A 26,754-nucleotide genomic window follows, 5' to 3' on the forward strand; every position below is an offset into this window, starting at 1 on the left:
AGCGGGTTTTACAGGTAGTGCTTGCGCCGCTGACAGTCAATGCGTGTTCGGACGTAATGTTTCACATCTGCTGCGATTCTTGGCCAGTAATATTTTTCCTTAACGCGTATCAGTGCTCTTGTGAAACCGAGGTGGCCCGCAGTGGCTTCATTATGGCAGGCTTGTAAAATTTCGCTGCGGAGATCTTCAGGAACTACCAGCAGATAACATCGACCTGTTGCTGAGCCATTCTTTTTGAACAGAATTTTGTCTCCTAAATAAAATTACGAAAAGTTCTTCGAAAAAACTTGCTGCATTGGCGGTTCGTCCGTTCAATAACTTTATGAGCGAGTGAGCTCCCGATCATCTTGCTGTTGCCGAGAAATGATAGCCGCACCAACAACTACTAAAAAACCTGTGAATTCATCATAATCTTGAGCCGGTGATTCAATCGGTGGCCTTGACAAACAGCTGGCGTCTAAGTGTTTCCTTCCAGACTTGTAAACTACGACCATGTCGTACTCTTAAGCTCCATCGTGCTAAACGTCCAGATGGGTTTTTCATGTTGGTCAACCAACAAAGAGAGTGATGGTCGCTTACGACTTAGAAAGCGCGGCCATATAAGTACGGGCGGATCTTTGCAAATGCCTGAACGACAGCCAGACACTCCTTCTCCGTTGTTGAGTAGTTGGACTCGGCGCGTGCCAACGTTCTGCTAGCGTAGGCAACCACTCTCTGCACACCATCGTGGTATTGGACAAGAACGGCACCTAGGCTCACATTGCTTGTGTTTGTATGGATGATTGTTGGTGTATTCTCGTTGAAATGAGCGAGAATGAGTAGAGTTTGTAGACGCTGTCGCAACTGGTTGAACGAAGCTTCTTGCTCTTCACCCCATACAAACTCAACGTCTTCCCATGTAAGGCGGGTGAGTGGAGAGGCGGTGTGTGCAAAGTCTGCAATAAATCGCCGGTAGCAGGCGCAGAGACCCAGAAAACGCCTGACCGCTTTCTAATCAGCAGGCCTTACGAAATTTGCGATGGCTGCAGTTTTGTCTAAGTCAGGCCTCACACCTTCGCGACTGGCCACGAGTTCGAGGAACTGGAGTTCTTCGAAGCCGAAGTGGCATTTGACCAGTTTTAATGTGAGTCCAGCAGACCACATGCCTTGAAGGACTGACAGTAGCCGCTTTGGATGTTCTTAAAACGTTGCCGAAAAAACAATCACGTCATCGAGGTACACAAAGCATGTTTTCTATTTTAAGCCGGACAGAATGATATCCACTGGACTCTGAAACGTGGCTGGGGCACAGCATAGACCGAAAGAAAGGGCTTTGAATTCACAGAGCCCGTCTGGCGTCACGAAGGCGGTCTTTTCTTGGTTGAGCTCGTCTACTTCTGTTTGCCTATATCCACTATTAAGGTCCATTGACGAGAAGTAGCTCCATGCCGTAGCATGTCCAAAGAGTCATCGATTCATGGTAACGGATAAACGTCTTTTTTCGTAACGTGGTTCAGCTTACGATGCTCGATGCAGAAACACAAGCTGCAATATTTATTTTTCGACACTACCATTGGCGATGCCCAAGCACTCTTTGATGGTTGGATTACATCATCCACTAGTATCTTCTTGACTTACGGCTGGATTACCTCACGTTCGTTCTGAGTGACGCGATATGGGTTCTGTCGAATCGGTCTTGCTGTGTCTTCGTGACGGTGCGATGCTTAGTGAGAGGCGTTCGACCCACTCGTGATATCGATGAGAAGCAGTCCTTGAGCTGGTTGAGCAGCTCTATAAGACGGCATCTTTGTGTTGGTGTTAGACACGGGCCGATATCGACTGGTGCATCCGGAGGTGATTGGGCTGTGACTTCCCTTTGCATAAGAAGTCAATCCTGAGAGTAGTCGAGCTTCTCGAAGTACGCCACAGCCGTGCCTTTAACTATGTGCCGGCGCTCATTCGTGAAGTTGGTCAGAAGCACCTCTGCGCGCCCATCTACTAAGCTGACGATGCCGCGAGCGATGGCGATGCCTTGGCGAAAAATAAGGGCAGTAATGCGTTCAGCTAGGGCGTCTTCATTACAGTACACACCGCAACACACGAAAACATGACTCCATGACAGTGGAACGCAGACGTTGTCGTCGAACACATGTAACACCCTGAGTTCTTGGTCTGGATCAAGGGGCACAGGCTTGTCAGTGACAAATTTAATCACACCATCACGTATGTTGAGCACAGCACCATACTCTCTTAAGTAGTCCATTCCCAGTATCATATGTTTGCATCTCTCTGGTAGGATCAGAAATGTGGCTACAAAAGCCACATTCTCAATCGTGAGTCTTGCTGTACATTTTCCTGTGGGTGTCATTATCTGGCCTCCAGAATTTAGGATATAAAGGTCCATCTATTTCGTCCTGACTTTCTTGAGTTCGTCTGCCAATCGTTCACTCTTTATGGAAAAGTCTGCACCCGTGTCGACTAAGGCCGTCTCTTCAATACCATCAATCGTCACAGCGAGGTCGGCAGTCACAGTTTTCTCGGCGGAGTCTTCATCGTCGTCTCTCACGTGTTTCGGCAGCAGTAAGGTATTTTCGACAATTCGACACCTTCCTACTTTCCCCCAGAGGTCGCTGCTTTAAGTTTCCCTGCTGTGGGCTGGGAGATCGACCTCTGACGTCGTTGTCTGAACTACGGTGGTTTGGGGAACCAAAACAAGCCGGGGATGGTGATTGCATTCAGAAGGTAGCAAAGCCTTTCCGCCTGCCAGCCTTGTCGTCGTCGATGGGGGCACGGCTTTCGTCGAACTGTCGGTGCGTAGCGGTGGGTGAACTACCGCGGTATTCAGCTCAGCGATGTGGGCAATGGTAACAGTGCCATGGCTCTCTACAGTTGTAGCAGAGTGGTCGGCGATCCGCAGCGCGCTTATGTCGGTCTTCCGCATATAGGGTCACCTGACAAAATCCTGCTGAGCGCAGGCTGCCACAACATACGATTCGACATACTGTGGCGCTGGCATGGGCGTGGATAGACGAACAGCGTCTGCATAGCTGTATCCGTTCGGCTGGTAGGATACTTCTGAATTCGATGGATGACGCACAGCGTCTGCGTAGGTATACGAGTTCGGATGGTACGGTGGAGCGGAATATTGACGAGGAGAGGCAAACGCTTGTCGAAGTTCATGGTGAACGACTTAGGTGACGGAGGCTACCGTGGACTCCTGTTGCGGGGGCGCCTGGGACTGCAATGTGTACTTTGCGTTCTCCTTCACAATCTTCTCACTCACGTTCTGTCGATTCAGGTGCCGTAGAGAGAACTCGTCGTTTGCGGTAAGTGAGGCGGCGCCGATGACCGGGCGGTCAGACTGTCGGTACCGTTACTGCAGCGCATGCTCGATTGCGGCGGCCTCCCTGGTGAACTCGTTCACTGTTGTTGGCGGATTGCGCACAAGACCAACAAACAGCTGCTCTTTGACACACCTCATGAGATGGTTTAGCTTTTGAGCTTCGGGAATGTTGCGGTCCGCGCAGTGGCACAGACGCACCATATCCTCAGCTGACATGGCGACGCTTTCATGCAGCTGTTGTCTGCATCCTTCAAGAAGATGTTGTGTGTTTTCGCGTCAGTACACGTTACCAAAGGTGTCAAGAAACCGATGGCGAAACTTCTCTCATGCCGTCAACGCTGCCTGGCGGTTTATAAACCACGTCTTCGCGGCGTCTTCAAGGGCGAAGTATACGTGGAAGAGGTTTTCATTGAGACTTCAATAGTTTGTATCAGCTAACCGTTCAAACTGCTCAAGCCAGTCTTGCGCATCTTCGTTCGGCTGGCCATGAAATGGTTCAGCAATGCACATATTTTGGACCATCATCTGTCCAGGACTTCATGAAAAATGCCATTTCTTGAGTGTCGGTGGCTGTCGGATGTGTTGCTTCTTCTAAAAGGCCAAATTCTGGTTCACAATTTTGAAGGCGATGGCTTGAGCGGTGCAAAGGGGTCTCCACGCGTGGCTGTCTCGTAGGGCTGAACTCGGGCCTTCTCACAGGGGTTGCCGATCATGAGGTGATAGTACCCAGCACCTCCACCATTGTCGTGGGTTATGAAATAGAGATGTTATATTTAAAAACACGGACAATGGAACTCGTAGAGACGCTCTCAAAATAAGCCACTAAGATTGTCATCTTCTCCACTTGCCGGCGCTGCGCCTTTCGAGCAAATCCGCGATATTCGTTTTCGTCGCTATCTCGCAGCTAGACGCAGCTATTTACGCGGCAATATTACATTTGCGATGTAATAGGTGGGCACGTTGTACACCAATTTGATGATAAAACAAGAGCAAAAGGTTCCAATACTCAGAAAGGGCTCGCCGTGTGTCCTTTCTTAGTGGTCGTAATGCATGGCGCTTGTTTCATCATAAAGAATTTATTTTCACGATGAAGGCATGTGGTACATTACCACATTACGATATCTTACAATAGAACAGCATATAAAACGAAACAATAGCACATATGCAAAAATTGAACACATCGTATGATTCAAGTTATTTGTGATTAACGTCAGCTGCACTCTAGCAAAACACACTTTCAGAAGACTAGGGCAATTGAAATAAAGTTAGCTAAATTCAGTTTTGTTTTGATTAACAATTAATCGAATAAACTCCTACACATTTACTTAAATTTGGTAAATGCTGGACAATTTGGCAAATGCCGAGATTTGCTAACTAATGTGCTGTCTGCCCCGCAGGGGCGTCTGTGTGAGCAGGCGTTAGGTATGTAGCGACACCACGGAGCTGAAAGGGGTGGGAGGGCACGTCACGTTTTGTTAGTTTTGTAAGAGTTTTCACAATCTTTGAGACGTTTTCCACAAATTGCCCATAGCAGGCACATAAACCCAGAAATCGATTCACTGACTTTTTGTCTCTGAGTGTAGGGAACCTCTGAACAGCGGCTGTCTTTTCGGGATCTGCACGAACGCCGTCAGAACTAATGGCATGTCCAAGGAATCACGGGTATTTGAAGTTGAAGTGGCATTTTGCGGGTTTGATTGTCAAGTTTGCTGACCGGATGGCTTCCAATACTGTGCGTAGTCGCTCTAGATGTTGGTCAAACGTTGAAAAGAATACCAGTACGTCATTCAAATACACTAGTCATGACTGCCATTTTAATCCCGCGAGGACAGTGTCCATAATTTGCTGGAACGTCGCTGGTGCGAAACATAGGCCGATTGAAAGCGCTTTGAATTCGTAGAGGCCTACTGGTGTTACGAATGTCTTTTTTTTATGGTCCCGCTTGTCGACCTCTATATGCTAATATTCCTTTCAGATCCAAGGAGGAGAAAAACTTGGCGGATCACAGCCGATACAGTGTATCGTCGATACGTGGCAAGGGGTAGACATCACGTTTAGTTACACTGTTCAGTTTTCGGTAGTTGACACAGAATCTAAGTAGGTTGTCTTTCTTCTTAATGAGCACTACAGGAGACTACCACGGACAATTCGAAGGCTGGATGACATCATCCGAAAGCATCTCCTCCTCTTGCTTCTTGATAATTTCCTGTTATTTTTGCGACAATCGATATGAATGCTGGCATATAGGCCTCGAGTCGTCTTGCATTAAAATTTTGTGTTTCGTAATTGGCGTGCGCTGAACCTTCGAGGAAGCCGAGAAACAATCAGTTAATGTTTTTACCAAGGCATAAATCAGTTTCTTTTCATTGGCCGGAGGGCTCTGGTTGACGGTCAAGGATGTGTCGATGTTGCAGGCCACGGGTCGAGTGGTTGACGTCATTAGGCTGCATAGTTCGGTCACCGTACAGAAGTCGTGTAAACAGGCAATAGCCGTGCCTTGAGCGATGTGTTGAAGTTGATTGTAGAAATTGGTCGCTAAATAAACATTTATTTTCACAAACGCCAACAACACTCAACAGAATATTTCCTTCTTAGATATAGTCTTACGATGATGTCAAAACAGACGTCATATACATGAACATGGATATGAGATGACGTTGAAAAACATGTATATTTGATGGTTCACACAAACGCAACCGTAAAAAATATTTCATGGTAAACAAGAGACACAAATAAAACGTGAATATGTAAACTTTGCATAATTACATGTTGACATGGCATTTCTGCCGGCGCATCGGCTGGCCGAAAGGGAAGTTTAACTCGTCCGTCACAGACCGACACAACAGGGCAATACTAGTGCCGAAGAACTTCCTCTTCACCGAGAATGAAGAGCTCGTTCGACAAAACAGACAGCAGCTTCGAGTACAATTGCTCTAGGATTGGGTATAGCGTGCGGCGGCGGCGGCCCGCTGCAACCGCCTCCCAGCGGCTGCGCCAGAGGCAGAAAGAGCCGGCAACAATGAAAAGACAAGCGAAGCGGCCTCACAAACAACGTCCAGAAGAAACGAAGCAGTTTACTCTGAGGCAGCAAAATCCGGCATGTACGGCTCTCCAAAAAAACGCGAGCAATGACACAATGCCTTAGAAAATGCTGATTTGCTTCCCGAAAGGAGCAGTTCGGACATGTTGCTGACTGGACTATTCTCCACCTTTCGAGGTGGTCGAGAGTGGGAAGCACACTCCATCCCAGGCGCCACATGAAGTGTAGGAGATGTCCAGACAAAAGAGAAGCCGTAACGTGCTGCAAGACAACCGTCTAGAGCAAGCACGGTGGGCTGGTGGGACCAACGGAAGCAACAAAGCAGCAGTTGTCTAAACTCAGTTGTTGTTCAAAACGTCTATGCCAGGACCGCTCGACTGGACATTGCTAAAAAAGCAACAGTTGTTGCATAAAACGCAGGAAATGTTACTGACTGTGGCCCCCTCTTAAGGTGCACATTAGGCATCGAATGCCGAAGGTGAGTACCCAGAAAGTGATATACAAGCGTTCTTGCAGGAGACTCCTGCCTTTGCACTAGGCGCAAAAGGAAGCGCAGTGCTAGCAGCCGACAGCGTATGGACACTGAAGGGAAAGCAAAGCTTCCCTGAGAACGCTGCTGTCCCAGTGCCGCACGAGATACAAACTCAGTGCCGCTTGACCAAAAGCGGAACACAAAGCAGACGTAACGATGGTTGCAGGACGTGAGAAAGGTACCAAATGCGACCGCAAAATACAGTCTGCGCAAGGTACCTCCGCTCAAGAAGAGGGAAGTCGAAATCCCGGCCATCCTGAATTTTCATTCTTACTTTTTCGAGAGCGTTTAACCAAACGGATTCACAAATGCCGTAGTGGTAGTATAAAACACCTAAAATATGAAGGGACGCGGCCGGCTGAATAGAAAAACCAGCGCTAATCCTGGAGTTTGGAGATCCAATACAGAAATACCGGGATTTGGAGATGTTCAATGCTGCACCTAAAATGTCGCCATACTGGGAAAATACACGCAGGCTGCGTGAAAGGCTACCTTCATATCAAAGGTACAAGGTTATATCATCAGCGAAAGCTGTGACTTTCACGACACTGCTACCAGGAAGCGAAAGACCGCGGACACGTGAATCCGCATCAAGAGCACGCAAATATGACTCAAGGCTGAGGACAAATAGCACAGAAGACAATGAACATCCTTGACGGACCCCACGTGTTAAGGAAAAGGCAGCACTTTCCCAGCCATCCAGAACTAGGGTGCTTTTCAGACTAGTGTAGGTATTTCTAATTATTTGCACAAACGAATGAGAAAAGCCGAAGCCTGTGAGTACAATTAAGATATACGCGTGCTCTAGCCGGTCAAACGCTTTTTCCTAGTCCAAAGGCACAAGGATACCCCGCGCAGGTCGCAACAGAGTTTAGGATAAGATATCACGTGTGGTAATTGACAAGCTCTGTATTTCTCGTCCAAGCACTGACAAAGTCTGGTGATGACCTACCAGGGTGTTCAATAGACCCCTCTAATATTGAACGGCTACCGCCACGAATATCTTATAGTCAACGTTGAGGAGCGTGATAGGTCTCTAATCTTCAGGATTAACAGAGGAAGTTCACCCTTTGGAATAAGCACAATGCGTCCATCTTTAAAACTTGATGGAAAGACACCGTCCTCGTAGCATCGCCGGATAACCGCGGTAAAGGTAGCACCAATCTCATTCCATAATGTCAAGTAAAACTCAGCAGGAAAACAGTCTGGCCCAGGGGCCGTTCCACGTTCCATAGAATTCAGTGCCACTTTTACCTCTTCAGCTGATGGAGGGATGTGCAGACAATTCGCAGCTTCTTGAGGAATTCGGGTCAAACTTCTAAGCATTAGTGGTGTTTCATCGCAGTTAGTCCGCATGGCCGAACATGAAATTGCTTCCAAATGGGCCAAGAAAACAGACCTATCATGCGTAGGAAGCGGCGGCGCAGGGGGTATCTGTGTTGTCATAGAGGCAGATGGCTGCGATTGCTGAAAAAAATGGCAGCTATCCCGGGAGTGAATGATGGGGAGTGGGACGAAGCATTCGTCTGTCCATTTGGTCTTGTTTCCGTCCGTCCATGCGTCTGTCTGTGTGACCGTCCATGCGTCCATCCGCCCGTCCGTGCGTGCGTCTGTTCGTGCGTCCGTTCCTACGTTCGTCCATGCATCCGCCCCTGCGTCCGTTCATGCGTCCATCCATGCATCTGTCTATGTGTCCGTTCATCCATCTATTCAACACTCCAAGTACCACCATCTCGCATCTTTTCATCATATATTCCCCATATAGAAGCACCGCCATCCAGCGGACATTCCAAGGACTACACGAGAGGTGGCACACTCATACTTTCTTACGACTTGCACTTCGGGTCTATTTCCCACCTTTAACCACCTCGAGTTCAAGGTATTGTGAAGAAGATGTGCCTGCGGTGAGCAGCATCGCCAACGCCCGGTTCTCTCAGCTCGTGATTCGGCTCGCTGCTGTGCTGATCTCTGCTGGACGGTTCTTCCCGCTGTCTTGCCGTTGTCGTTATCGACTAATAAACCTCGTCATATTTGGTGGAGAGTGCTGTTTATCCCCGTCGCTACACCCTGGAACTGCGAAGTCGCACGCTACCGCCCGTCATGACTGACAACGCCAACCCATCGGCATCGTCGCCCCAGTTCCACTGCCCTGGCCATCCTAGGCTACGGGACCCGAAGGTCTTCAGCGGTGCGGATGGGACCCACGTGGAAGACTGGCTTGAGCTCTACGAGCTGGTGAGCACCAATCATAAGTGGGATGAAACCGACAAGCTCGGCCATGTCATATTTTATCTCACCGGCGTTGCAGAATTGTGGTTTTACAACCAAAAACACAACATCCCCACATGGAGCGTCTTCAAGACGTCATGTGCTGAAGTGTTTGGTCGGCCAGCTGTCCGCAAGCAGCGCGCAGAACAGCGCTTGCGCGTCCACTCTCAGCAGACTTGCGAAAATTTCACCAGCTATATTGAGGATGTCGTCGACCTTTGTCGACGCGCGAATGACTTCATGCCCGAGTCGGACAAGGTCAAACACATCCTGAAGGGCATCGGCGATGGCGCATTTCAAATGCTCTTGGCTAGAAATCCGAGCACAGTTTCTGAAGTCGTGAGCCTGTGTCAGAGCTACGACGAGTTGAAGAAGCAACGCTCTCTGACTCGACAACCTCAGCGTGGTAGTGAGTCGCTGTCCAGTTTCGACACCATGCCTGACAATTCACCATTGCTTCAGCAAGTCCGAGCCTTCGTCAGTGAGAAAGACGCCCGCCAACTTTCTCTAGTGCATTTTGCTCACGAGACCACCACCCGTCTACCCGCCCCGCTTCGCACTGCTATATCGGAAGAGGTTGCACAAGCTGTTCCCCTTGCGCACTACTAGCCGCCTCTATCTAGCCGTGTCCACTGCCCACGTGTCGCACAGCTGGTAGGTGCCCCTGACGCCTATCCACCAGAGATTCAGCCTGTGGCCGCGCCCCTAACGTATGCAGCGCAGCCTGTGGCTCCTCCTGTCGCCTGTTCACAAGAGATGCAGCCCGTAGCTGCCCCGCTCACTTATGCAGACGCTATGCGTAGGCTTCCGCAACCGCATTACACCACGCACTCACAGCGCGCACACCCGGCTGCTTATACTACACATTGGGCGGCACAACCAGTCGCCGATCCATGGAGGACACCAAACAACCGACCGATTTGCTACGCCTGCTTCACTCACGGACACGTTGCCCGCTACTGCCGCCCTTGACCTCAGACGTTCGGCAACTATGCCCGGTCGTCACAACTTGGCAGCCAGCCCTTCGACCAATACGGGCCGGTGTCGTCACCACCTCGCTATGCCCCTACTGACCACCTCGACTTCCAGCCGCAGCGCGCACCGTCTCCTCGTCGGCGATCGCCCTCCCCCATGCGTCGCCAGCCAGGACCCACCTAACAGAAAAACTAAGCACCGCAGTTCGAAAGGCAAGAACTGCGCCGTTTTCGAACTAAGCCCTCGCCCCTCTCCTGATACGTGGTCGCAGTAACTGTGGAAGGTTATTGTACTTTCACCCTTGTGGGCACCGGCGCAGCTGTTAGTGTTATTACCGCTAATCTCTGCCGTTTATTGCGCAACGTCATGACGCCGCTTTCGGGACTGCCGCTTCACACCGCAAGCGCACAGCAAGTAACGCCTCTCACAGCCTGCACTGCAAGAGTGTCCATTAAAGGCAATCTTTACATCATGGAATTTATTGTTCTCGCTGTCTGTTCGCAAGACGTCATCCTCGGATGGGACTTCCTATCCCGCCATAATGCCGTCATCGACTGCGTTCGCGCTGAAAATCAGTTTTCACCCTTTCGTGATGTCCATTACTTGACGCTCTTCATCACCAGGCGAAGTTACTCGTTCACGAAGATACCGATAATCCACCTGGAAACTTTGCCCTTGTTCCCGTTTCATGCAATGCCTACACTGACGCTACATGCCTTTTTATGCCTTCCGATATCTTCAAAAGTCGTAGAGCTCTGCCGCTGCCTTTCGCAACAATTGACCTTGCCGCTGGAAGAAGCAATATGTTCGTAAGCAATCCGCTTTCCACACCTGTCACTTTGCTTGCGGGGGAATGTCTCGGCCACCTGCAGGATCTCGACCCTTCGGCTTTGGTTGATGTACCGGATGACTACTGCGACCACCCAAAATCACTGTCGGCATTCGAGGAGTCGTCCAAGGATACGTTTTCTAGCGCCATTGCCGACACTCTCACTCCCACCGAACATGCTGACCTGCTGGATCTTCTGCAAGAGTTCAGGAGTTCTTTCAATGTGTCGCAGCCTCAACTTGGCCGCACGCCACAAGTCAAACATCATGTCGACACCGGCCTACACCAGCCACTGCGTCAAAGACCATACCGTGTCTCCGCTGAAGAGCGCCACGTCATCAACGATCAAGTCGAAGATATGCTTCGTAGAGACGTCATTCGACCATCTCACAGTCCCTATGCGTCTCCTGTCGTCCTCCTGTGTAAGAAAGACGGATCTATCCGATTTTGCGTGGACTATCGTCGTTTGACTAAGATAATCTGCAAGGACGTCTATCCTTTGCCGCGCATTGATGACGCCATCGGCACCCTTCATGGAGCGGAATTTTTCTCGTCACTAGATTTGCGGTCTGGCTACTGGCAAGACCCAATGGCTGAAGCCGATCGCCAAAAAACGGCATTTATTACAACAGATAGACTATACGAGTTTGACGTCATGTCCTTTGGGCTTTGTAACGCGCCTGCAACGTTTGAACGTCTTAGGGATAATACGCTACGTGGCCTCAAGTGGAATATGTGCCTCTGTTAACTCGCTGATGTCGTGGTTTTATCTCATGATTTTCCTACGCACCTACTTCGCCTCAGCCACGTTTTGACTTGTCTGACCAACGCTGGCCTACAGCTTAACCTGAAAAAATGCCGCTTCGCTGCACGCGAGCTCTTCATACTAGGCCACATCGTGTCCAAACACGGCGTGTTAACGGACCCAGCAAAACTTCGAGCAGTCGCAGAATTTTCCAAGCCGACGACCATGAAAGAACTTCGCAGTTTTGTAGGCCTATGCTCGTATTTCGTGCGCTTTGTTCGCAATTTTGCATCTATCATGTCACCATTAACCCAGCTTCTTCGCGGTGACGTGAACCTCTCCTCCTGGTCCCCTGCATGTGACGTTGCCTTCAATACTTTACACCGTCTGCTCACCTCGCCACGTATTCTTCGCCACTTCGACCCGACGGCTCCTAAAGAAGTGCACACCGACGCCAGTGGCGTCGGACTAGGCGCTGTCCTCGCTCAACGAAAGCCCGGCTATTCAGAATACGTTGTAGTCTACGCTAGCCGCACCCTGACGGAAGCCGAAACTAATTACAGCATGACAGAAAAAGAGTGTTTGGCTCTGGTGTGGGCGCTTGGAAAAGTCCGGCCATACTTATACGGCCGCCCGTTCTGTCTAGTAACTGATCACCACACGCTTTGCTGGCTCTCCACTTTGAAAGACCCTTCTGGCCGCCTTGCGCAATGGGCACTCCGCATCCAGGAGTACGACAGTTGCAAACACTCTGACGCTGATGCCCTGTCCCGCTCCCCTTTATCACCAGATCCGACGTGCGGAAACACTCGCCTCGAGACCTTGTCATTGCTAAATCTTGACTCGATTGCCACCGAACGACGTCGTGACCCGTGAATCGCATCTCTTATCGAATAGCTATCTGGCACGCCCAACCTTCCAGTATCTCGATCCCTCCGACGTCAAGCTTTCCATTTAGCCATCCGTGATCAACTTCTTCATCGACGCAGCTACGCTCCCGATTGCCGCCGGTGGCTACTGGTCATTCCACGCACTTTACGATCACAAGTATGTGCCTCTCTTCACAACGATCCGCAATGTGGCCACACCGCTGTGTTTAAAACATATGAAAGCCTTCGCCATCGCTATTATTGGCACGGCATGTACAATTTTGTACGCGAAATTGTGCAGTGCTGTCCTGACTGCCAGTGACGCAAATCAACAGCGCCATGAGCGACTGGCGCATTGCAGCCAATTCCATGCTCTGCCAAGCCATTTGATCGCGTCAGCGTTGACCACTACGGCCCCCTTTCATTGACATCAAATGGTAATCGGTGGATTATAGTGGCACTTGACCACCTGACATGCTACGCAAAACAGCCGCTTTGCCGTGCGCTACAGCTCAGAATGTCGCCTCTTTCATTTTACATCGCTTTATCCTTCGACATGGTTTAGTGACAGAGGCCGCGCTTTCCTCTCCGAGGTCATAGAAACTCTGCTTTCGGAATGCCACGTCATTCATCGGAAAATGACAGCATACCACCCGCAGACTAACGGGCTAACGGAACGGTTCAACCGTACGCTGGGTGATATGCTCTCATTGTACGTGGCGTCTGATCATAGCAACTGGGACCGTGTTCTCCCATACGTCACATTCGCATATAGCACCACAGTTCAAAGCACCACGGGATTCTCACCTTTCTTTCTTCTTTATGGACGCGAGCCTTCCCATACAATCGACACCCTACTACCCTACCGTCCTGATGCTTCCGAGTGCCCACCTGTCTCCGATGCTTCTCGACAAGCCGAAGAGTGCCGCCAGCTCGCCCGTGCGTTCACCTCAAAAGAGCAGCAACGCCAGAAAGAACACCGTAGCACCGCCCTTTGAGATCCCAGCTATGCCCCAGGGTCTCTTGTGTGGCTCGCCATTCCACACCAAACACCGGGACTCTCCTCTAAACTTGTCCCCCGGTACGAGGGGCCTTACACCGTTGTGGAGAAAACCTCTCCGGTTAGTTTCCTAATTGAGCCAGATTCCCGATCGGACGACATGCGCCGACGCGCACGTGACATCGTCAATGTTTCCCGACTGAAACCATACCATGAGCCTCTGCCTGAAATTTTTTAAGTCTTCAGTATGGCTCCTTTTTCAGCGGGAGCGATTGTGAAAAAGAAGATGTGCCTGCGGCGAGCAGCATCGCCAACGCCCGGCTCTCTCGGTTAGTGCTTCGGCTCGCTGCTGTGCTGATCTCTACTGGACGGTTCTTCACGCTGTCTTGCCGTTGTAGTTATTTTCAATTTTCAAAATTTGTTTCATTGTTTTTTTGCACAAGACTCAAAAAACAAAAGGATGTTGGGGCTAAAGGCATATAGCCTGACAGAGGACCCAACACCCTTGTACACAGTTCGTACATCAAAAAATAAACAGAAAAAACAGCTTTCGTGGCATCCAGACCCTCATGAACAAAAGAAGCAACAGAGCAAAGAATAGCTAACAAAAATATCACGTTACATTGAATCTGACTGATTATACAAGTCTTGTAACATACTTACTACATAACATACCTAAATATCAATCATTTAGGAAGGAATCAGACTAGAACATTAAAGACAGGTGATACATACCATTATATTTTATACTGAATAAAATACATGCAGTACAAAATTTCCATTGCACGACTACTACCATTGCTAACGTCAGTATTTTTTTAAAATCCATCAAAAATATGTTTTCCTGCATTAGCACTTCTTTAACTTGTACCCTAAATGCTTTTTCTGTACAGTAAGAATTAAATTTAAGCTCTAGCTTGTTTATTATGCAAGTTGTTTGATGGGTAAAAGTTTGTTTATCATATTTTGTTCTTGTTCGTTGCGGACGGCGTAAGATTTGGCGGATCGGATAAGTGTGTTGTCTAGCTCCTTCGTTGGGCTCATACAGTTTTCGGCTGCATAAGATTTGCAATATTTTCATATAACTGACTTGATCGGCACGAGGCATATAATATCTTTAAAATCAAGGTGCTGTCCTCAAGTTTGCGTAATTTCCTTGGTGTTTGAAATATATGCGGAGAACCCTTTTTTTGTAGAAGTACAAGTTTCTTGTAGTTAGTTTTGGTAGTTCCCACAAAAGAGCTCCATAGCACAGCTTCGAATAAAAAAGGCAATTGTATAGCTGTTGTTTCAGCCATAGGGGAATCAGTTTAAAAATTCTGTACATAATACCAATGCCTTTTGATAAGTCTACACATAGTTGGCTAATATGCGCGTTCCAGCTTAACTCTTCATTAAACGTCACTCCAAGAAACTTCTGGTATGTCACTTGCTGCAGTTTCATTCCTGCATAAGTAATGGTTATTTCCTTATCGATGGGTGTATTGAGCGACCTGAACATAATGTATGTTGTTTTTTCAGCGTTTAAGTGTAATTTATTTTGATTCATCCAGCAGGCTAGTGATACAAGGTAGTGATTCACACTCTATTCTAATTCATTCAGGTCCCGCGATTTAAAAACTAGATTGGTGTCGTCGGCGTACATTATTAATTCTGGGAAGTCAGGTATAATAACTATATCATTTACTAAAATTACGAAAATAACAGACCTAGCTTAGAGCCCTGAGGGACGCCTCGTTCAAGCGTTAGATAACTAGACGAAACATCCTGCATACGTACGAACTGTTGACGTTTATTTAAATAGCTTTTCAGCAACCGACTTGCAACACCCCTAATTCCGTACTTCTCTAATTTCTGTAACAAAGTTTTGTGATGTATAGCATCAAATGCCTTCTTTAGATCTAAAAATAGACCAAGCGTATAGTTTTGAGCCAGCGACTAATAAACCTCGTCCCAGTATATACTAGTTCACTGTATTCATGGAACTGCGGCCCAACTCTCGCTAAACCGACAGATGCATGGATGGACTCCAGGATGGCTGCACTGACGGATGGATGCATGGACGGACGCAAGGGCTAATGCATGGACGAACGCAGGCACAGACGCACAGATGGACGTGCAGACGCACGAACAGACGCACACATGGACGGGCGACTGGACACACGGACAGTAACACAGACAGACGCATGGATGGACGGAAACAAGAACAAATAACCGGACGGATGCTTCGCCCCACTCTCCATCATTCACTCCGTAGATATGCTGCCATTTTTTATTGTTCAACAAAGCACAGGAGAAATTCCCCAGGGGCACCACCTTGCAGGTCAAAATGTAACACTTGTTACACACTACCACTACGACTACGAGGGATGAACGGGTGCCGCTTTAAGGAGCTTCGCCCCTAAAACGAATGTCTCGCGTAGCGCAGCATCTCGGTATATGCACATGGGTTGTGTATACAGCGCCATGCTGCTGCTGCCATGGACAAAGTAGCTGTCAAGCGCTGAAAGCGTTCACGCAGTTCACGCAGTTCACGCTGCCAAGGTCGCATCAGAGGAGAAGGTGCTTCGGCGCGCAAAGCAATCCGTAACTTCATCGCACTACCAGCAAGCTCTTCAGAAACGCTGTTGACGAAGCGAACGGCCCTCTACTGCGCAGTGCGTTTTAAGTGCATCCGAATATTCAGGACCAGACGCCGTGAGTGACACACGTATTGCGCGTTACAAAATTATCTTCAGCGCGCGTCCTGCCAGACGCGAATATCAAGATGCCATGGCTTTTCCGAAGAAGAAAATAGAACTTTGACTTTCAGGACAATAGGCCGATGATTAGAAACGTACACAGGCGAAGGTGGGAAGAACGGAACGCATCAGTCGGAGACAAACGCCTCTTACGCACGTGGGAAAAAAGCACGGTCGAGCCTGTTGTAGGATTGTCCGCGTCGCCATATCCAAACAAAGGTATTTCTGTGCAGCACATTGCGCGCGTCCAGTTATGAAAACTGGTGGACAAGGCGTCACAGCTCACGTGAATTCCAAGTAGACCGGCCCCAGCTGGGACCTTGTACATCAGTTCGCGTATTTAGAACGCAGTTGAAGTCGCCAATCAGGATTACATTACGACCGTCAAGAAAAAACACATCCAGGTCTCTGAAAAGTCATTATACCGTCCAGCTTGTGATGGCCCATACACAAACACATAACTACCCAGAAAGGTAGCTACAGTGTAAAGCCAAAACCCTGCCCACGCCATCATAAAAAGCATGATGATCGCGTAATAGAGCCCGGTTAAAAATGAAAATACCTACTTCCGTAAAACCAGATGTAGCGAAAGAGAAATAACAATCTAGGTTGAACTTTCGTTTAAAAGCAAGCACGTCGGATAGCGAGAGAAATTTCTTGTCTGGAGGCACAAAACATCACAATTCGCAGCCCGGGGGACACTAATTCCTTCAGCCTGCTTTGCCGGACTGCGCAAACCTTGAACGTTCAATGAAATAATATGTAGTGTTGTAGCCATAATGAAAAGTAAAAACCAACCTGGACACATAGTTCTAGACGATGTCATAAAAAGTGTCCAGGGGACACTTGCTCAACCAAATCAAAACGCACTGTTCGACCCTCCAGAAGAGGGTCGAGGTTATTTGGACCGTAGGAATTTACCACGGTCATCACCTGCGTTCATCGGAGCAAGAGCTGGAAGTGTGCCCTCGCTTGGTTTCAAGTTGAGCTTCCATGTCGACGTCAAAATCGGCAAGGCTAGACAGTCCGATGCTACTATATATTCCCAGGCTGAAGCCGTCTTCCGAAGACGTGTCCTGTGGAGGTAGAGACTGAGCCGCAGGCAAGCTTGGATCCACAACTTTGATGCTATATATACACTATATATATAGCATCAAGGATGTGCATCATATAGCATCACGTAGAATCATTCTATATATATAGTACATGCGGTATACGGTCCGCATATACCCCGTTCTGCTCAAAGGCCATAGTCAGGCAGCAGCGCAGCGTCATTTCCCTTCTGTTTCTCCACTTGGAGCTGCCTACACCAATGCCTCACTCGTAGCTTCACAGGGCTCCTTCGGTGGCACATTTATCATCCACATTTTGTGGCAGCTGAAACCCCGGCTATCGTGTCTTACTTGCACCCTGGAAATCTACTGTCGCTCGCGGTGCTTTGCGAGATGCATGCGTTACAGTTATTTCTCTCTCTTCCCACTGCCCTCCAGTACACGCCGCCATCCGCCACATACAGACACCACACGTTACTCCCTTTTACGAACATATGCTAAGGCGAGCAATCTCCACACTCCTACCTTCCACTGTTTTTCTCCACTAGATTTCTGGGCATTCAGGGATTGACGGTGATGAGCAGGCTGACCAGCTTCCCGGGACAAATTGCGCCGGGGCAGCGTTGAATCACTCACCCACACCTGCCGAGGGTGGTGAGAGATCCGTGAAGAACAATGGTATGATATCCTTGCGCGAAACTATCAAGGAGGTACACCTACTCGCCAAGCATCTCTATTCAAGGCCTCATCAATCACTGACATTTCTAGAGACCCGACTTTTATGGCATATAAAATTTAATGACCTCATCATCCCGTATCTCCTTTTTCTCTGTGAATATAGATATGACCCCTGCTGTCCCGAATGCCCCTTTGCACATGCCGACCTGTCAACACTGCCTTTGCTATTGCCCGGGAGCTAAGGAAGTCGACTCGTACACTGCGCGTTTCCTTCCCGTCGCCACAGTCTCGACTTGATCAGCGCCGAAGGCGTAGGACATCTGAAAGCCGCGCAGGCGATGGATATTTTCAGCATTTATTTGTGGCTGAAAATAACAGCCTAATGGTTGCACAGCTACTACCAGCAGTTCCACCTCTCCAGTTTGACATATCGCAATTTTATGTTCACACTGTCACCTATTTTCTTTTCTTCTTTCGAGGGGCGGCCCCAAATGTTACCTAAGAAAGGTTTACTATGAATAGTTTGTGCCCTACGGTTCTAGGTGTGTTTTTATCTGTGTCTTCGTTATTTTCTCACCTGCTAAACCATTGCAGCATAATTACCCAGCATGTAGCAATCACCTCAACATTTACAAGGGTTCAGAGGGCTGACGACTGCCCGGACGTTTTCATTGGTCGTAGATAGATGCATTGCTATAGCTAACATTCACTGGTGAAGTAGGCAAAATGGCACATTTTAACTGCTTCTGACATGTTCTCATTGCAGATATTTGGTCACGAGATAATGCACGCATTCGACGTAAAACACTTGGAGTACGAGTTCTCGAGAGACGAAGAAATGGTAAAGGAATACACGAAGAGGGCACTCTGCTTAAGGAGGTCGCATAGAGCGGTTGTAAGTATTATAGCTTTTTCTACACACACAAACGCATAAAGGTATGCTTAGGCAAGGTGTCCCAATTGTGATGTGGCACGATTCTGAAACAGAGGAATGAAGGCTGGCGAAATAAGCCTAATGCATATTATTTTCATACACTAGACTAGCTACTGCTATTTGTAATTAGGTTAGTTCATATAATTACCAAAATGTCTATGACGCATACGCATGTGTGGTAAATGGAACCTAATTGAGCTATTTTCAACATAGTATACATGGATACGCTGTTAAAGGGAACATTGCTGCACATGGGGATCACTCGCTGCCACCGCCGGCCTCCGGCTGAGGCGAGTTTAGCGCAGGCACAATGCCTGCTGTGAGGGTAGTTGTTTCGTCGTCTGAAACCGTGAGCGTCTGCTTGACGAAACCAGGCGTAGCCAACTGTTGCCGGGACAAAAGAGGACCGCGCGTTGTCCTCACTGCGCCTGCACAGAGCTCGTTTCATCCCCGTGTGGGGGCGGTTTTGCAAAGTGGCAGCGACGTGCTGTAATGTTTAGCAAATGACCCCTGTGTACATTTTGCGTGTCAATTTTTCCGGATTGAATAAAAAAAGCTCTCGAATCGTGAGAAACGCAGTAATATTTCAGTGAACCAAACTCAAAAAGAACTATAAAGGGTTCGAATTTAGTCGGATCCTTAATTATTGGGTGGCCACTAAAATGAACTAATATCACGCCACTCTACGCAAGCAGAAGCCAAAGCTCTAGTGTCATTATTAGAATCTAGGTACTAATACGCGTTTCTGGCAGTTTATTTCAAATAGTCAGCACTGGAGCCGTAAGGGCGAATTCATTAAATTGTCAAGTCACACATGAGACACGAGCATTGATATACAAAATTGTGACATGTCAGCATGGTGTGAAGTAAATGATGGTAATTATCCCCCTAAACGCATTTCTTCATAAAAAACAGGTTGTGCAATCAAACCTTAAAATTACCAAGACTTTGAATATGCCTGCTTTCTCCAATCATGACATAATGACGAACGTTTGCGACTTGCATAGGAGCTCCAGCACAGCGCCCCAATTAAACCCCCCCCCAAATTTTGATTTTGCATTGTTTTGTGTAGCTAATTAATTTACTTTTTTTGGTTTCACGACTCAGTTAGAATAGTTTGGGCCGAGCTCTCAGAAAATCAATGAAAAAAAGGGGTTTTTGAGCCAAATTAGTGTGTTTGGATCCTGACGCTTTCGATTTATTCGAAGTTCTTGTTCATTGAGTGTATAGACATGGTGGCACTAGGACCCGGCGTCAGTTCGAATCAACAAGAAGTTCAGAGTAACCGAGTGCAGATTAACGAACTTTTACTGCACCAATTAACCACGCCTCCATGAACGAGTAAGCAGCGCACTCGAATGAGCTTACCACAAAATCCATCGCTTTTCATGAGGCCCATTGCTGAAGGCAGCGTTGCGCACTATGGCAAAAGTACACAAGGAGCGCCACCAGAACGAGCCACTATTTTCAATGGAGCCGTCCATTAGATTTGTGAGCCATGATCATTTGGAAATTTCGCAGCACACTGCATTGACATTCCCCTGCATAGATTCCGGCGGCATTGATAATGCAGTCGGATCCATGTTCTTGTTATTGCAACTGTGCAGAACCACGGCAAAGAATTTTTTCGGCTATGCAGGGGCAGATACGTGAATTAAAATTTTCTGCCTTTTTGGGATACTAAGAGCAGGCTCGACAGTGCTGCTTATCAACACGTGCTTTAGTTGCGTGTCAGTACTTTGAGAGCGAGCTCGTTTTACTCGCGGTCTGCCGTACTGTTGCTGCCACTGTGTACAACACTGTTGCTATTGTCTACAGCTTTGTGGTTACAGCTCAAAATCGCCTTTCGGGTGATTCTAACAATGGTCACAAAATGACGCGCCGCCACCCAGGGCATCGGTTTCCGTCTGCCTGCGCCCTCACCCCTGCTAGTGGCTTTCAAACCATTAAGATTGAAGATACAATTGTGGCGTAGTAACTGTCTCTCTTCCAGCAGGTCACCTCAACAACGCTACACAGATGATGTGTAGTGAGTGGGAGAATCAAAGGAATGTCACCATGACGGGGTCAATCATGGTTTTAGTCGTGTTTGGTGCGACCACGTGTCAACACGAGCCATGAGTGAGAGAGGAAAGAAAAGTGTCAGGCCGGCCGGCATGGCGAGGAGGATAATCGCCACTACGTCAAGTTTGTTCTCAATGCTTCGCACGCAGTGCAGCACATGGCAAGTTCCAACGATGAGTGTTACGCCACTGCCGATATTCTCCCGAACCCGTTTTCCTGCCTGCTGTCAACACCATTGAAGCACTCTCGAAAGACCTACGTCTGCCATTTACGAGCGTTATGCATTTGACATACGCCTGCGACCAGTATGACATAAAGGGACAGGTGGTGAACGTTTCAAACGACGTGGCCAACACAGCAGTGACGGCTGCGGAACGTCCCCAGAAATGCTACCCTCGACGTACACATCGTGCGCCGGCTCATTAACGAGCATTCTTACAGAAATAGTCCGGCAAAGAAACGCACCATGCATCTCTAAGCAAGCTTCTCTAACATCAATCACTTTTTGGATAAGGCGGTGGTTTTTTTTTATTGCACGGGCTTTCTTATAATCCAGAAAATCGATCATTCACTAAATAACTTGTTCACAGTAATATAGTTAGCTGTTCACAGATGTTACCTGTTAATCTTGTTAATATTTTGATGATTAGGTGAGTAGTCGTCGTGTTGCATGTATACTTTAATTACTTAATTTTAGTGAACAAAATTTTAGCAGTCGCTACTCCGGTGATCTGGTGTGTTTCTTCACTTTTTCCCCAGTTACATATTGTGAGCACTATTTATGTACTTCATCTACTCATTTTAAAGTACCTCAGGTGGTCGACATTTCTGGAGTCTTCTACTACGGCACCTCTCATAATAATATGACAGTTTTGGGCGTCAAACGCAATATATTATTCAATCAGTCCATCTACTCATTTGTACATACCCATCACCATCCCGCTGGCGTGGGTTATAGGGCTCAGTCTCGGTGAATAAAAAGAAGTGTCTTACGGCCTAAATGTTGCCTTACAAGAGATAATGGGTGCTTTCCAGTCCTCTAGTACTCTCCGTGCTGCGGATCCTCATCAGCTACCACTACAAAACACCACTGGATCTACGTTCAAGTCGCCGTTTTTACAACCAGCCATCGGTCATGTCATGCGACGAGCACAGCACCGCGACTCTATCCGCCTAACTTGTGTCAGGGGGAAGGGAAGGCTTGTTATAACGTCGGCTACCCTCAAAAGGATCCACCAGTGTTGTCTGTCCTTCACGGTGAAGGTGTTGAGAAATAGTTGTAGCAGTACTACGACGTAAGTTTGCTCGGCCACTGGGATGAGCCTACGAAACTCTCCGGCGTCCCGTTCTTTCTAACCGGGGTTGTCAAGCCTTGGTTTTTCAACCATAAGCTCAATTTCGCCTACTGGGCCACCTTTTGGCAGCTCCTCCATCAGATCTTCGCAAACCTTTCTGCCCGCTCCGACATCGTCAAATGGGAGCTTGCTGAGCGGGCCCAGCACTCAGGCGAGTCCTGTATGTCGTATATAGAAGAGGTCCTCGCTCTTTGCCGTCTCGTTGACAGCTCGATGGTGGAAAATGACCGCATTCGACATCTGCTCAAAAATACGGAATCAGTGGCCTTCAACGCTTTGGGGACAAATAATTTTATCACGGTAACAAATATCATCAGTACTTGTCAGCGTCTCGATAATCTCCACCTTATCCGCTTGCAACCTGACGTACCTACCCCCATGGCAACGAACGACAGTGAGCTACGTACGTTTATCCGTTTTATAAATCGTGAAGAACTAGAACTCCAAGCTGTGTCGTGATCTCTTCCGCTGCATATGACAATTCCTGGTGGTAGCCTTCGCACAACCGTGAGGAAAGAGTTGGCATCCATGGCATGCCCGCAAGTCCCAAGCCCGCATTTCGCACCAACGGCTGCCAATGCTCAAGTTGCTGCTGTCGCACCACCTTCACAGCAATCACCGCAGCCTGGATCAGCAGTGCTCACTTCGCTCAATGCTCTTTCCACAAGAGCGCCACCGGAGTTTTCAAATACTTAATGTCCACCTTGACCTGCCCGCTGTTACTGTGGAATTCATGGCCACAATTCAAGGCTGTCGACGGCGTCAACACGACAAGAGGCATGGCTATGGTGATTTTGAAAGGAATGAGTTTGCCCCTGTTTCCCAGAATCACCATTCATACCCGTTTTGTCCTCGTCGTTCACCATCTCCGCTGACCTTTGATGCAGCGGGTTCGTACCAGTCCACGCGTCGTGACTTTCTATCGCCTACGCGGCGATCCTCTTTTCTCCTTCTGTTCATCGTCAGAAAAACTAAACAATGCAGCTTCAGGAGTGAAAGCTGCATTTTGCGGACTGTATAAAACTCCTGCGGAATGCACCTCAAAATATTTTGAGTGTGTGTCAAAGGTGTGTGGACTGACCCCTTCGTGGACACGTGTGTGTCACTTTCTGTTAATAGTGTCGAACTGTGTTCTCGCTTGCGAAAGCTCAGGACTCCATATGACGGGCCTTTTCGCTACGCTAACGAAGTTTTCGTTGATGCCTCCGGTGTTTGCACAGTGCGAGTTTTCATTCAGGACATTGTACATCACATAAAATTCCTCGTTTTGTCCTTCTGTACTAACGCGTTAGTTTTAGGTTGGGACTTTTTCTCTTTAGCTTCAGCGGTGATATCCAGTCGACAGAGTCATTCACATACGCTGCACTTTCTTTTGGTATCGGTGGCCATCGCTTGCGCTTTGTCACGATGGCTGATTGCTCCATTCCTACAGGTCTTGTGCATATTCTGAGCTGACATCATATGCCATCATTATTGAGGATGTGCTCCTGGCACCGTGTGGACGTTATGTCTCTGGAGACCTTATACCGTTCCTTAATGCCTGTTGTAGTTTCCCTAGGTTAGATTATTTGCCACAGCTGTTAATTCTACTGCTTCTCCTGTTGTGCTTCAGGAGGGCATCACTGTGACTTGCTTTACGGGCACCGAACTCATTTATTTAGTGCCTCTCTACGCTCCACCACCGTTTTTAGCTATCAGTGCCGGTAATAATGCTACAATGACTGCTTTAACGGCCACCATATATCGCAACCTCACCGTAGCACGAAAAGAAGAGATTTCAGTTCTACTGCAAAAGCACAGCCCTTCATTTATTGTCAATTCCACAGTCTTAGGCCGCACTGCCATCATTGTGCATCGTATTGAACCTAAAAGCAATTCAATTGTGCAGCGCCACCCCTACTATGCATATTTCGTTAAGCGGAGAATCACCGCCAACAAAATTACCGATGCTCAAACAAAACGTCATCCTGCCACCGTCCACTTCTTGGTCGTTATCTGTAGTTTTGGTGCACAATAAAGACGGTTCCCAGCAATTCTGTGTCGATTATCGAGCGCTTAACAAGATTGCGCGCAAAGACGCTTACCCGATGCCCCGCATAGACGACGCACTTCACTCTTTGCAGGAGGTGATTTTTTTTCAAGCCGGGACCTCCAATGCGGGTATTGGTGAATACCTATGCATGAAGCGGAAAAGAATAAAAAGGAATTTCGCAGCACCAGACGGGCAGTATGCTCCTGCCAGATTCTAACGCAAGATAGACACAGTTCTTCATGGCCTCAAGTAGAAGACGTGTCTTTGCTATCTGGAGAACATTGTAATAGTTTCCGCCACTGTAGTCAACATCTTGAGCGACTGGACGCAGGTATAACGTGCCTTTCCAACAGCGGAGTTCACCTTAACACGAAAAATTGTCATTTCAGCAAGAAAAAAAGTTAAGGTGTTAGTAGGCCCCCTTGTCAGCAAAAGATGGCTTTGGCCAAGTCTTGGCAAGATTTTTGTCATGATAGGCTTCCTTCGCCCGCTAACTCGGAAACCCCTATGCAGCTTTTCGGGTCTGGCGTCCCACTTTCGCCCCTTCATCAGCCATTTTGCTACAATCGCCTCGCCACTGAACAACCTCATCACGTCAGGATCTGCCTTTACGTGGAGCGGCCCCTGGGAGTGTGCTTTTCAAGCCCTCAAACTTGCCATAACATCCAACCCCATCTTATGTCATTTCGACGAAACTCACCTACTCTTTCACGCACCGACGATAGTGGCCATGGAATTGGAGCAGTTTTTTTACAGCGGGACACCACTCCTCGAGCAAGAGTTGTTGCGTATGGCAGTCATGCTTCAACGGCCGCCGAGCAGAACTACTGTATCACTGAGCAGAAATGCTTTGCTGTAGTTTGGGCCGTACAAAAATTTAGACCGTATCTTTTGTTGTTTAGAGATCATCTCGCCTTAAGTTGGCAGGAGTTTGCTCTCGTCTATCACTGAAGACCTACTAAATACTGCCAGCACAGTGCACAAGACGACGTCAGCCTACTTGTCTGGTCGACTGGGTCGTTGAGTACTCCACCTGCAACAGTACAATTTCCGCGTTCCTGCAAAAACCACCAAGATGTGGACGCTTTCATTCGTTGCCTTTTGCCACTATTGCCGTCAAGACCATTTCGTCAATTCTCGTCACATGAACCCGACGCTGCGTAGCCCCAAACATTATCCCAACTGTCGGTTGTTGACACATATAGGTTTCAAATTACTATGCCCAGTTCGCCACGAGCCAGCGTTATGGTGCATACTGCAAGCGCATTACCGAACTCTTAAGTGGCAGATCACCTCATTCAATGCCAGATCACGACGACATCTACGACAGTTTAAGATTGACTGCAATGTGTTACACTGTTACGTCTTCACTACTGATCAAGACCGGTGGGTTCCTGTTCTCCATTCTTTACGTCAACAAGTACTCGAAGTCTTTCACGACGACTCATGTGCAGACCACTTGTGATTCAACAACAGTAACAGCTGTGCCAAGGACCGTTTCTTTTGGCCTCACCTCTCCAAATTCACGGACAAGTACGTTGCATCTTGTCCTTTACGTCACAATGACGGAAGTGACAAACTTCATCTCCGGCTGGCCTAATGCAACCCATTCCGTGTCTCGAGGCACCCTTCACCACCGTTGGAATTGACCTAGTTAGACCTCTTCTCATCACGCCAGTAGGTCATCGCTGGATTGTGACTGCCGTTGATCACTTGACGTGATACGCAGAGACGGCTCCCCCATCTACAAGCTCTGCATCAGACGTCGCCAATTTTTCTCTCAAAGCCATTGAGTTGCCTCATGGTGCACCTCGCGTCAGTTGAGTGAATGCGGCAAGAGTTTGTTTCCTCTATCACTGAAGACCTACTGAGGACTTCCAGCACAGTGCACAAGACGACGTCAGCCTACCACCCTCAAACAAACGAGAGATTTTTCACACGTTAACAGACATATTATTGATGTATATCGTACCACACCACGACAAGTGGGATACGATTTTGCTTTTGTAACATTTCCACAGAACACCACTGTCCAAAAAAACTACTGGCTATTCTCCTTTCTATCTCGCGTGCGGCCGTTTACCGACGTTCACCATTGACGTCTCTTTCCTGAATACTCTCGCTGATGCCTCAGTCATCTTATTCGAGCAATTCGTTTCTAGATTTGACCAATGCCGGACGTGCTCGCCTCAACCCAGAAGCTAGTCAGAAAGATTGAAGGCAATGCCACGACATCTCTCATCACGATGTTTTCTTCAGTCCCGGAGATGAAGTGCTGCTTTGGACACCCACTTGTACTCCGGGACTGTGCGAAAAAA

The sequence above is a fragment of the Rhipicephalus microplus genome, chromosome 3 (assembly GCF_043290135.1).
Source record: "Rhipicephalus microplus isolate Deutch F79 chromosome 3, USDA_Rmic, whole genome shotgun sequence".
NCBI lineage: Eukaryota > Metazoa > Arthropoda > Arachnida > Ixodida > Ixodidae > Rhipicephalus > Rhipicephalus microplus.